Source organism: Chiloscyllium punctatum, chromosome 4 (genome assembly GCF_047496795.1).
Source record: "Chiloscyllium punctatum isolate Juve2018m chromosome 4, sChiPun1.3, whole genome shotgun sequence".
In the NCBI taxonomy this organism is placed as follows: Eukaryota; Metazoa; Chordata; class Chondrichthyes; order Orectolobiformes; family Hemiscylliidae; genus Chiloscyllium; species Chiloscyllium punctatum.
Window position 1 is genome coordinate 95,779,245 of NC_092742.1, and position 13,149 is coordinate 95,792,393.

Here is a 13,149-nt window from a genome sequence, read left to right on the forward strand (position 1 = left end):
TTTATTTGGTGATTGCAATCTCTACTTTTGGGGATGAAGATCATAACTCAGGTGAAGTGTGACTTTCTTGCATGAAGTCCAGATAAATTTTGGGGAGCACTTTTTTGTCCAGAACCAACAAAGTGGCAAATGATCATAGATGTTGGAATGTATAGTGGGACAGACTTAATTAATGGCGTAATGGCAAAAGAAGATTCATCTCACTATGATCATAATATGATCAAATTCAATGTTAGGTTTGAAAGGAAGAAGCATAATTTGGTCATTAAGATTCTGGATTTTTCAAAAGGAAACCTTTGTTGGGTGAGACAGAGACTAATGATAACAAACGGTTCCAATTGTATTATTGTGATTGGATAAACCTATAGATGAACAATGGGAGTTGTACAGATCATAATTCAGTTCAGTTCTAGCACATATCACTCAGAGGCAGGGTCATTACTTATAAAACAGCATTAAAATGGGTGAAGTGTAACGTAGAACAAAACACAAAGCCACTCATACTGCTAATCCAGGGTGGTTATGACCGAGATGAGGGACAGTAAAATAAACATAAAATGTGCTAAGAGCTGCAAAGACAGAGTGCAGTTCGGAAATTGGGATAACAAAACTAATACGAGGGAAAGGAGAATTACAGATTAAAGAAAATGTGGACCATTTAAAGAAACTGAAGTAAATTTAATTGTAAAAATTTGAAAACAACAGACTTTGTAATACTGATTTTGTATCAGTCTTCACATTAGGGATTTTCAAAACATATAAACATACGACATAAAAATGTATGCAAAAGGTGGAACATTTGGTGATTTATCTCTGCTCCACCAACACTATACCCAACGTTTAAGAGATTGTAACATTCGCTATTCCTATCTCCAACTAATGTATTTGAAGTTGAGTATTTTTAAAAATACAGTGTAGTAGGTGTACATTAGGCTGCCTGTTTGCCTTTTGGCTAATTAAGGGGCTGATGAAAGGTCACGTGGCCCTTAATCTCCAGAATTTAAGGGGTCGCTGCGGAAGTCTGAGACAAGGTGGGGGGGGGGGGGGGGGAACCCAATAGCTTTCTCTGTAATGGCTGCTGTTGGGCAGAATAATGGGGGTTACCCCTTTGGATTGCATCATTCATCCTCCCAGACTGCCTGAACCAGAATCCTTGACCTATCTGAAGGCTGCATTCCAGAAGTGCATTTGTAGGGATTGTCTGTAGTCCCAGCAGGTGGTAGCAACTCCATTCAGTCAGTGGGATGGAATCTCCATACAAGTGGAGGGTTAGACATTCCACATGGATCAAATTAAAGCTGCCCTCAGCATATTATCACAGCTAGGCTTCTTGGGTGGAGGTTTGTTACAGATGTATCATTTCGAGTGAGTAATCTGTCCTCTGCTACAATTAATAACTAGCGTACACAAAATCTAATGGAAAGCAGATGTAAGACTTCCAAGATCTGAGATTTTCCCATCTAGTGCATCCTCTTATATCTGCAACAAAATGCTGTGATGTGGATGTTACATCTGCTTGTTTGTATTATCACTGCCTGTACATACATGCTATGTGCTTGTGAGGTTAGGTTAGTTGACTGAATGGTTGATTTTGAAATGCAGAATGATGTCAGAAGTGTGGGTTTGATTCCAACACTGGCTGAAGTTGCTATGAAGGTCCCACCTTCTCAACGCCTCCCCTTGCACGAGGTAGGGTGAACTCGCCAACAGTTTTTTTGTGTGACAGCAAATATGTATTGGGCTTGTTATTGCTCTGAAGGCACAGAAATATTACATTTGTACTTGCCCATAGACTTTCTGGAGGGATGTGTTTGAATGGGCTGCTCCAATGTTCGAGGAGATCACAGAACTGTACCCTCTGTAAAGAGTCCAGAGACCATTTGAACAGGGCAAGAAACTGTGCTGAAGCAGTCATGTGGCAAATTATTATCGAGCAAAAATGTCTGAAGAAGAAATCGTTAGTTTGCATAATTCACCCTCAAGTTGTCATCAAATCAGCTTCAGAAACTGAAATAAAAAAGGCAATGGATTATTAAGAGATTAAAGACATTGAAAGTAAGAAGTAAAATATTCCTTTGGTTTTACTTTTCAAAATCTCCAGCAATAAATAATACCTGAATGAAGTCGATTCCATACTTGGAAAGGTTAATCAATCATACACACAGACACGCTGAACAGTCAGAGCTTGATCCCCCTCTACTGGGGACTGTAAATATTACAATCTTTCTCTCTCTCAAACACACAGACACGCTGACAGTCAGAGCTTGATTCCCCTCTACTGGGGACTGTAAATATTACAATCTTTCTCTCTCTCAAACACACAGACACGCTGACAGTCAGCTTGATCCCTCTGCTGGGGACAGTAAATGTTACGCACACATTCGAGAAATGAGCAAACAAGTGACAAAGACAAAGATTTGACAGTGATTGCATCATGTTCCAGAGTCTTGATACTGGAATAGATAACACCTAACCTTTTGCAATGATCTTAATTCATGTCACAAGGTGAGAAAAACAATTTCTCATGATTTGATATACTTAAATAGGAACCCAATCAGGACGTTTCCAACACACCTTGCAATATGACAGACAAAAGTGAGTCCTAAAGCCAGAGCATTAGACATTAACATTGCGATGGTGTGAAAAGAAAGAAATGTAGAATTATTCTTGCTATTCTTTCCTGGAAAGTGAGTCACCAGTGATTGTGCGCTTTCAGGTTAGCTATGATTAACAGAGAAAGAGAGAAAACTACAGACAGAGCGAGACATAAAGAGCTACATAGAGAGCCACAGCCTCTTTGGAATACTTGATCTTCTCCACGCTGCACTATAATATGACTTTAAGAGTATTAATCAGGGCAATGTCAATTACTGCACACACCCCACTAACAGCAATCTCCCTCTGCTGGACCCTGTGAATATCACAGCATCCAGCATCATCCCCCTCTACTGGGAACTGTAAATATTATAATCTTTATCTCTCTCTTTCTGTCTCTCTCTCTCTCACACACACACACACACACACACTGAATAGTCAGAGCTTGATCCCCCTCTACTGGGGACTGTAAATATTACAATCTTTCTCTCTCTCAAACACACAGACACGCTGACAGCTTGATCCCTCTCTGCTGGGGACAGTAAATGTTACACACACATTCGAGAAATGAGCAAACAAGTGACAATCACCGACTTTGCTGAGTTAAAATACGTGCACCACTACATTATTCATTTCAAACTGCCTGCCCGGCAGAATACCACATTTGTTTCCCTCTTGTTTGTGTTTGAACAGTGCACGAAACAGACGATCAATGTAGTTCAAGGAGCCAGGCTGTTAATGATGGAACACTTTATGAAATGTGCAAATATTCTTTTGCAGAGACCAGGCTAATCTTTAGATTATTCCAATTTCAGTGTACTAAAGTTCACATTAAATATACAGCGAACAGTCGCGTGATCTGAATTGAACTCAGCTTTTTGGATTTATTAGTTCAGGCTTCTAGTTTAAAAACATGACCCCCTATAGTGTTGTAATGTATTTTCGTAGCGGACTGATTTTACCAGTGGGGAAATAGTGCAACATGGAATCAGAGTGCTTGATGCCCCGAATCCCACATCGGGAATTCTGTGTAAATGGGAATTCTTTGACTGTTAATCCAGTTTGCGAAGTAGTGACCAAACTCTTGACTTAAAGGACAAACTAGTTTAGAAACATAGGCAACAGAAACACTCTGATCGTGTCCATTATCGGTCTCAATTCACTGTAAATGTTTGCCAGCGAACTCAGTTATTGCAGAGAGAAGCCAACTCAGCTGTTACATGTGAATACAGTGACCCAAATATTTGAAAGACCTGACGAGTTTATGGCCAGATGGAAAAAAAATGGAACAGCAGAATAATAGGTGACAAAGTGGGCGGAGTTAAAAATAAAATTACCAACGAGTAAACAGTGGAAGGGTGGAAATAAACAAGAGTTAGGCTGACAGGAAATAATCACATCGATACAACAACGTTGATGCTTCACAACAAAGGCAATTATATTTATGGCAGGCACCATTGAGTATGATTCTGGATTAGTGGTGCTGGAAGAGCACAGCAGTTCAGGCAGCAATCCAACGAGCAGCGAAATCGACGTTTCGGGCAAAAGCCCTTCGTCAGGAATAAGTGTGAGGCTAAACCTGGCAAGACATCTGTGCGCAGTAAGTTCCCCCGGATAACAATGGGACCAAGGCCCATTAAAACGCTGTGATGTTGGCTGTGGACCAAAGTTTCCCCGAATTTACTGTGTGCTGAGATACAGATGTTGTGCTGCAGCTGGACGGCCCCCCCCCATGTGAAATTTGCCAACCACCAATGTCTTGAGTTATGGTGAATTACAAAAGTATGATTCAATCTGGCTTCACCATAGAACATAGAACAGTGTAGCACAGTACAGGCCCTTCGACCCACGGTGTTGTGCTGAACGTTTATCTTAATCTAAGATCAACCTAATTTACACGCCCCTCAATTCACTTCCATCCCTGTGCTTGTCAGTTAATGTCTGACTCTGCAGGTAGACAAACCTTTATTTGAAACTCTCTGGACCTCGCTGTCTTTCAGATTTTAGAATTTTTTTGGATAAAGAATTAAATGACATTTTCATAGTAAAATAAATTTTTAAAAAACTGAACAGCAGATCCACCTGTGATTATTATGAACACAGAGACAGAATTGATGCCTGCCAGTACTGGGCCACATCTGAGTGACGTGGGTCGAGTGGGTGTGCAGTTGCATTAACTGTTTGCAGGCCAGACAACCTTGTTAACATGAAAAAACCTTCAGGAAAAAAAATTCTGATTTCGGAGCTTTTTGGATTTTGGAATTTCAGATAAAGGATTGTCTTCCTGTACTACCACCTCTGGCAGTACATTCCATGCACCCTTAACTCTCTGCGTAAAGAATTTACCCCTGACATTTGTCCTATACCTTCCTCCAATCACCCTAAAATTATGAACGCTGGCAGCAACCATTTCTGTCTGAGGAAAGGTCTCTGGCTATCCACTCGATCTATGCCTCTCTTTACCTTGTGCACCTCTATTGAGTCACCTCTCTCCCTCCTCCTCTCCAGTGTGAAAAGCCCTAGCTCACTCAACACCACTTCATACCACAAGCCTTTCAGTCCAGGCAGCATCCTGGTAAGTTTCTTCTGCACTCTCTCTAAAGCATCTACATTCTTCCTATAATAAGGGGACCAGAACTGGACACAATATTCTCAGTGTGGTCTAACCAGAGTTTTATAGAGCTGCAGCGAAACCGTGCGCCTCTTAAACTCAATTCCCCTGTTAATGAAAGCCAAAACACCATTCGCCTTCTTAACAACCCTATCAACTTGGGTGGCAACTTGGAGGGATCTATGTACAAGGACCCCAAGATCCTACGGTTCCTCCACACTGCCAGTCTTTAACCCTGCATTCGACATTCAAATTCGACTTTCCAAAATGAATCACTTTGCATTTATCCAGGTTGAACTCCATCTTCCACTTCTCAGCCCGACTCTACATCTTGTCAATGTCTTGTTGTAGCCTGCAACAGCATCAGCATCACTGACCTCCGTGTCATCAGCAAACTTACTAACCCATCCTTCCAACCTTCATCCAGGTCAATTTTAAAAACGACAAAGAGCAGAGGCCCAAGAACAGATCCCTGTGAGACACCACTGGTTACTGACCTCCAGGCAGAATATTTTCCATTCACTACCACTTGCTGTCTTCTTTTGGCCAGCCAATTCTGTATCTAGACGGCCAAATTTCCCTGTATCTCATACCTTCTAATGTTCTGAATGAGCTTACTGTGGGGAACCTTATCAAATGCCTTACTGAAATCCATATACACCACATCCATTGCTCAACCTTCATCAACTTGCCTCGTCAGATCCTCAAAGAACTCAATAAGGTTTGTGAGGCATGATCTGTCCCTCACAAAACCACGCTGACTCTCTTTAATCATATTATGTTTTTCCAAATAGTCATAAATCCTATCTCTCAGAATCCTTTTTGGTATTTTGACTGATTGTTCTGTAATTCCTAGGGATTTCCTTAGTCCCTATTTTGAAAAGAAGAACAACATTCACCTCCCTCCGATCAGCTGGGACCACTCCTGTGGAGAGTGAGGATGCAAAGATCATTCCTCACTTCCTTTAGTAACCTTGGATATATCTGGTCCAGCCCTGGGGACTTATCTATCTTGATGCTGCCCAGAATTTCCAGCATATCCACTTTCTTAATATCAAAGCGAGGACTGCAGATGCTGGAGATCAGAGCTGAAAATGTGCTGCTGGAAAAGCGCAGCAGGTCAGGCAGCATCCAAGGAGCAGGAGAATTGACATGTTGGGTATAAGCCCTTCTTCAGGAATGAGGAAAGTGTGTCCAGCAGGCTATAAACATTTACTATAAACCGACCGACTCCCACAGCTACCTAGACTACACCTCCTCCCACCCTGCCCCCTGTAAAAACGCCATCCCATATTCCCAATTCCTTCGTCTCCACCGCATCTGCTTCCAGGAGGACCAGTTCCAATACCGTACAACCCAGATGGCTTCTTTCTTCAAAGACTGCAATTTCCCCCCAGACGTGATCGATGATGCCCTCCACCGCATCTCCTCCACTTCCCGCTCCTCCACCCCTCCAATCACCACCAGGACAGAACCCCACTGGTCCTCACCTACCACCCCACCAACCTCCATATACAGCGTATCATCCGCCGTCATTTCCGCCACCTCCAAACGGACCCCACCACCAGGGATATATTTCCCTCCCCTCCCCTATCAGTGTTCCAAAAAGACCACTCCCTCTGTGACTCCCTCATCAGGTCCACACCCCCCACCAACCCAACCTCCACTCCCGGCACCTTCCCCTGCAACCGCAAGAAATGTAAAATTTACTTCCCTCCAAGGCCCCAAGGAATCTTTCCATATCCACCACAAATTCACCTGCACCTCCTCCCACATCATTTATTGCATCCGCTGCACCCAATGTGGCCTCCTCTATATTGGGGAGACATGCCGCCTACTTGCGGAACGTTTCAGAGAACACCTCTGGGACACCCGGACCAACCAACCCAACCACCCCGTGGCTCAACACTTCAACTCCCCCTCCCACTCCACCAAGGACATGCAGGTCCTTGGACTCCTCCATCGCCAGACCATAGCAACACGACGGTTGGAGGAAGAGCACCTCATCTTCTGCCTAGGAACCCTTCAACCACAAGGGATGAACTCAGATTTCTCCAGTTTCCTCATTTCCCCTCCCCCCACCTTGTCTCAGTCAAATCTCTTGAACTCAGCACTGCCTTCATAACCTGCAATCTTCTTCCTGACCTCTCCGCCCCCACCCCCACTGCGGCCTATCATCCTCACCTTGACCTCCTTCCACCTATCGCATTTCCAACTCCCCTCTCTCAAGTCCCTCCTCCCTACCTTTTATCTTAGACTGCTGGACACACGTTCCTCATTCCTGAAGAAGGGCTTATGCCCGAAACATCGATTCTCCTGCTCCTTGGATGCTGCCTGACCTGCTGCGCTTTTCCAGCAACACATTTTCAGCATCAATCTGTTCAAGCCTATAAACCTGGTCCACGGTGTTCTCACTATCAACAAGGTCACTCCCTCTAGTGAATACTGAAGCAAGCAACTCATTTAGGGCCTCCCCTACTTCTTCAGACTCCAGGCACAAGTTCCTCCACTATCCCTGATTGGCTGTACTCTCTCTTATTCTTTCCATAAGTGTAGAACATCTTTGGACTTCCCCTAATCCTTCCTGCCAAGGCTTTATTGTGTTCCCTCCTAGCTCTCCTCAGTCCATTTTTGAGTTCTTTCCTAGCTGCCCTGTAATCCTCTAAAGCTGTGCCAGATCCTTGCTTCCTCAGCCTTAAGTAAGCTTCCTTCTTCCTAGCGATGAGAAGCTCCTCTTGTCATCCAAGGCTCCTTCACCTTACCACTTCGTGCCTGTCTCAGTGAGACAAAGTTATCCAACATTTGCAACAAGTGCTCCTTAAACAGCCTCCACACATCTGTTGTGCATTTCCCGCAGAACAGTTGTTCCCAATTTATACCCCACAGCTCCTGTTGTATAGCAGTATAATTCCACCCCCACCAAATTAAATACCTTCCCTTGGATGCAGGTTTGCTGGAAGGTTAGTGATCAGACATTTCATCACTATACTAGGTAACGTCATCAGGGAGCTTCCGGATGAAGCACTGGTGGCATGGCCTGCTTTCTATTTATGTGTTTAGGTTTCCTTGGGATGGTGATGTCATTTCTTGTGGTGATGTCATTTCCTGTGGTGATGTCATTTCCCCGTTCTTTATTCAGGGGGTGGTAAATGGGATCCAAGTCAATGTGTTTGTTGATAGAGTTCCAGTTGGAATGCCATGCCTCCAGGAATTCTTGTGCGTGTGTCTGTTTGGCATGTCCTAGGATGGGTGTGTTCTCCTGGTTGAAGTGGTGTCCTTCCTCATCTGTATGTTAGGATATTAGTGGTAGTGGGTCATTAGCTGCTGTTTTAGTGTGTTGGTGGGTTTGTGGGCTACCATATTGCCAAAGGGTCTGAGTAGTCTGACAGTCATTTCTGAGATGCCTTTATTGTAAGGGAGAGAGTGGCTAGAGTTTCTGGCCGTGTTTTGTCTGTTTGTTGTAGTTTGTTGCTGAGAAATCGGTGGACTGTGTTCGTTGGGAACCCGTTCTTATTGAATACACTGTATAGGTGATTTTCCTCTGCTCTGGGTAGTCCCTCTGTGCTGCAGTGTGTGGTGGCTCATTGAAATAATGTTCTAATGCAGCCCCGTTTGTGGGTGTTGGGATGATTGCTTCTGTAGTTCATTATTTGGTCCGTATGTGTTGCTTTCCTGTAGGCTCTCGTTTGAAGTTCGCTCTATTTCAACATCTAGGGATGGCAGTTTGTTGTTGTTTTCCTCCTGTTTAGTGAATTCTATGTCAGTGAGGGTATTATTGATGGTCTTGCAGGTTTCCTGTAATTTGTTTCATTTAGTGATGACAAAGGTGTCATCCACGTTGTGGATCCAAAGATTGGGTTGGATGGTTGGCAGAGCTGTTTGTTCGAGTCTCTGTATTACTGCCTCTGCTAAGAACCCTGATATTGGAGATCCCATGGGTGTTCTGTTGCTTTTGTTGTTGAAGGTGAAGTGGGTGGTAAGGTATAGGTCCACTAGCTTGATGATATTGTCCTTGTTGATGAAGTTAATGGTGTTTGGTGTATGTGCCTTTGGTTCTTCCAGTAATGTAGTCAGTGTCTCCTTGGCCAGGTTGATGTTGATGGATGTGAACAAGGTTGTTACGTCAAAGCTTCTATCTTAGTGTCTTTGGTTTTCAGGAATTCATGGATGGAGTGGATGGAGTGGTGTGAGTCTTCTACTAGGTATTTTAGTCTTTGGTGTAGCTCCTTGGCCAGTCTGTGAGCTGGTGTTCCAGGGAACAAGGCTATGGGTTTGAGGAGGGCTCCTGGTTTGTGAATTTTGGGTAATCCGTAGAAGCGTGGTGTGTTGGATCTGTTTGGTTTCATTTTTTGGAAGGCGGTCTTATTTATTTCTCCAGATTTCTGAAGTGTTTTGAGGAGGACTGTGATTTGGATCTGTAGTTGTGGGGTCAGGTCTATCGCCACTTGTTGGTAAGTGTTGGTATCTGCAAGTAGTGTGTTTGCTTTCTCAATTTAGTTTCTTTGATTTAAAATGACTGTCAAGCATCCTTTGTCTGCTGGTAGGATAACGATATTTTTATCTTTTTAAATTATTTTTAGTGCTTTCCTTTCTTGTATATTGAGCGTGTTTCCTTCCTTTTTCCTGCTTAGCGTTGGTGCGACTATCTGTCTGATGGTTTGCCAGGTTTCCTCTGTGAGTTGGTTGTCTTTCAATGTTGAATCTAATGCCGCTAAGAAATCTTTCTTGTCTGCATCCTGGACATTGTAATTAATCCTCTTACTAAGAATGCTTTTTCCGCGTCTGTTAAGGGTCGATCAGATAAGTTTTTTTATCCATGCTTCTGTGTTGTCTGTGTTGTTACTTCATGTAAGTTTATCTAGTATTTTTCTGCAGGTCTAGTTTTTTTCATTTTCTGTGTTTGTCATTGTCTAAAGTCTATGGCTTGTTGTACTGTGTCTGTCCATTCATGGTCTGTTGCATTAGTGAGTAAAGATTTTTGGCGTGAATTTTCCCAGTTGTATTTACGCAGTCTGTTGTGCGCATCATTAATCATTTTATGAAGTATTCTGCCGCTGTTTTGCTCTGCTATTCTTTTGGCTAGTGGGGTGTTTAGGGGAGGTTTGTATTTCAGACATTTCCCTTAGGCATTCATGTAGGAAGTAGAGCTGTTCATGGGTGGCTCTCTTCTGAAGGGCATTGGTTTCCCATTTTGGGGCCAGTTTTAGGGTATTGTGCCCATAGGTGTTAATGAGTTTCAAGAAGATTTGTAGCTCTGGTTGAGGTTCTGGATGTAAGTTAGCTCGCTGAGCTGTAAGGTTTGTTTTCAGACGTTTCATCACCATACTAGGTAACATCATCAATGAGCCTCTGGACGAAGCACTGGTAGCATGGCCCACTTTCTATTTATGTGTTTCGGTTTCCTTGGGTTGGTGATGTCTTCCATACTGTCTATTTCTATCCCTCTCCATGGCTAAGGTAAAGGTGAGGCACTTGTGATCACTGTCACCAAACTGCTCTTCCACCAAGAGATCTGACACCTGACCTGGCTCATTGCCGAACACCAAATCTAATATGGCCTCCCCCCCCCCACCCCCACCCCCAGTTGGCCTATCTGCATTTTGAGTCAGGAATCCTTGTAGACACACCTGACAAAATCAGCTCCATCCAGACTATCAGCACGATGGATATCCAATCATTACTGGGGAGGTTGAAGTCACCCATAACAACAACTCTGTTACATCTGCAACTTTCCAAGATCTGCTGTTCAATCTGTTCTTCCATCTCTCTGTTGCTATTGAGGGGTCTATAGACAACACCTTATAAGGTGACTGCTCTTTCCTGTTACTAACTTCCAACTGCACTGACTCAGTAGTAAACAAGCTTCTCAACAACCTGCTCTTCTGCAGCTGTGATACACTCTGTAATTAACAATGCTACTTCCCCTCCTCTTTTATCCCCTTCCCTGTTCTTTTTAAAAGGTCTAAACCCTGGAACATCCAGCAACTTTTCCTGCCCCTGTGAAATTCATGCCTCTTTTATGGCAACAACACTGTAGTCCCAAGTACAGATCCATGCTCTAAGTTCATCACTCTTACTCCTAACATTCCTTACATTGAAACAGACACACTTTAACCCATCCCTTTGTCCTATCAACTGTGTATCCTTCCTGACAGACTCTCTGCATTCTATTTCTGCCCATTCAACAACTACCCTCTCTTCTGATCTGTAACTCTGGTTTCCACCCCCCTGCCAAACTAACTTAAACCCTCACAAAATGGTCTCCTGCCCAGGACATTGGTGTCCCTCCAGTTTAAGTGCAACCCATTCTTCATGTACATGTTGCACCAGCCCCAGAAGATACTGCAATGATCTATGTATCTAACACCTCCTTCCTGCACCAGCCCTGGAGCCAGATGTTTAGCTGCCCTCGCTCCCTGTTCCTTGCCTCACTAGCATGTGACACTGGTAGTAATCCTGAGATTACTTCCCTGCTCATCCTGTTTCTTAGCTTCCAACCTAATATGGCGGCACGGTGGCACAGTGGTTAGCACTGCTGCCTCACAGCGCCAGAGACCTGGGTTCAATTCCTGCCTCAGGTGACTGTCTGTGTGGAGTTTGCAACATTCTCCCCGTGTCTGCGTGGGTTTCCTCCGGGTGCTCCGGTTTCCTCCCACAGTCCAAAGATGTGCAGGTCAGGTGAATTGGTCTATTACCCTCTCCGCCTCCCGAATGAACCAAAGTTCATCCAGCTCCAGCTCCAGTTCCCTAACATGGTTTCTGAGGAGCTGGAGTTGGGTGCACTTCCAAAGGATGAAGTCAGTGGGGACACTGTTGACCCTTACCCCCCACATTCTACAGGAGGAGCATGCAATTGCCCTAACATCCATTCCCACTGTACTGAATTCCCAAAGAGACTATCAAAAAAAAACTAGTGACCTTGCTGAATCGGCACACACTACCTAAGTAATGGTACGGGTTGCGCTTCACCTATTCATAAGGTAAATTTGTAAAAGATTAATGTAACTTCCCAGCAGCCCCTGCTCCTCATTGTCACTGCTCCCAATGCTGCTGCAAAAATGGAGGCCACTGATCCCATGAGGTAAGTTTTTAAAGGAGGAAATTACCTTCTCGGCAGCTCCTTGGTCCTCGCTCTGACCGGTCCCCCTGCTACTGCAAAAATGGAAGCCAGTGAATGCGTTGTTGTTGTTGTTGTAGTCGCCATTGTCGGCATAAGGGGACTGGGTGTCTCTAGGACTCTGTGGACACATTCAATCAGTTTGGTTGTTTTTCTCTCTCTGGGATCTTTGGATAACGAGGGAGTTTAGGAATTTTGTTAAAATGTAAACAAGAAGCATATGTAAGGTTTAGGAAGGTAAAATTGGAAAGGGCCTGTGAGGAATATAAAGAAAACAGGAAGGAACTCAAGCAGGGAATTCGGAAAGCAAGAAGGTGCCATGAAATGACTTTGGCAATTAGCGTTAAGGAGAATCCTAAGGCATTGCATACATACATTGAAAACATTTTTTTTTCGATAGTCTCTTTCAGAACACAAAACAGTAGGAATGGATGTTAGGGCAGTTGCATGCTACTCCTGTAGGATGTGTGAGGTAAGGGTCACTCAAGGATAGAAGAGGGAACTTGTGCTTGGAGGCAGAAGATATGGGTGAGATCCTAATTGAGTACTTTGTATCAGTATTCATCCAAGAGAAGGAAGTGGAAGGATAGTGAGATTGTGAGGAGAATGCTAATATGCTCGGGCATTTTGAGATCAAGAAAGAAGTGGTGTTGGGTCACTTGAAGAGCATTAATGTGGATAAGTCCCCAGAGCCCAATGGTATCTACCCCAGGTTTTTGAGAGAGGCAGAAGCGGAGATTGCTGCGACCTATATCAAGATCTTTGTATCTAATATTGTGTAGCTAATATTGTTCCTCTATTCAAGAAGGGCAATATGGATAATCCA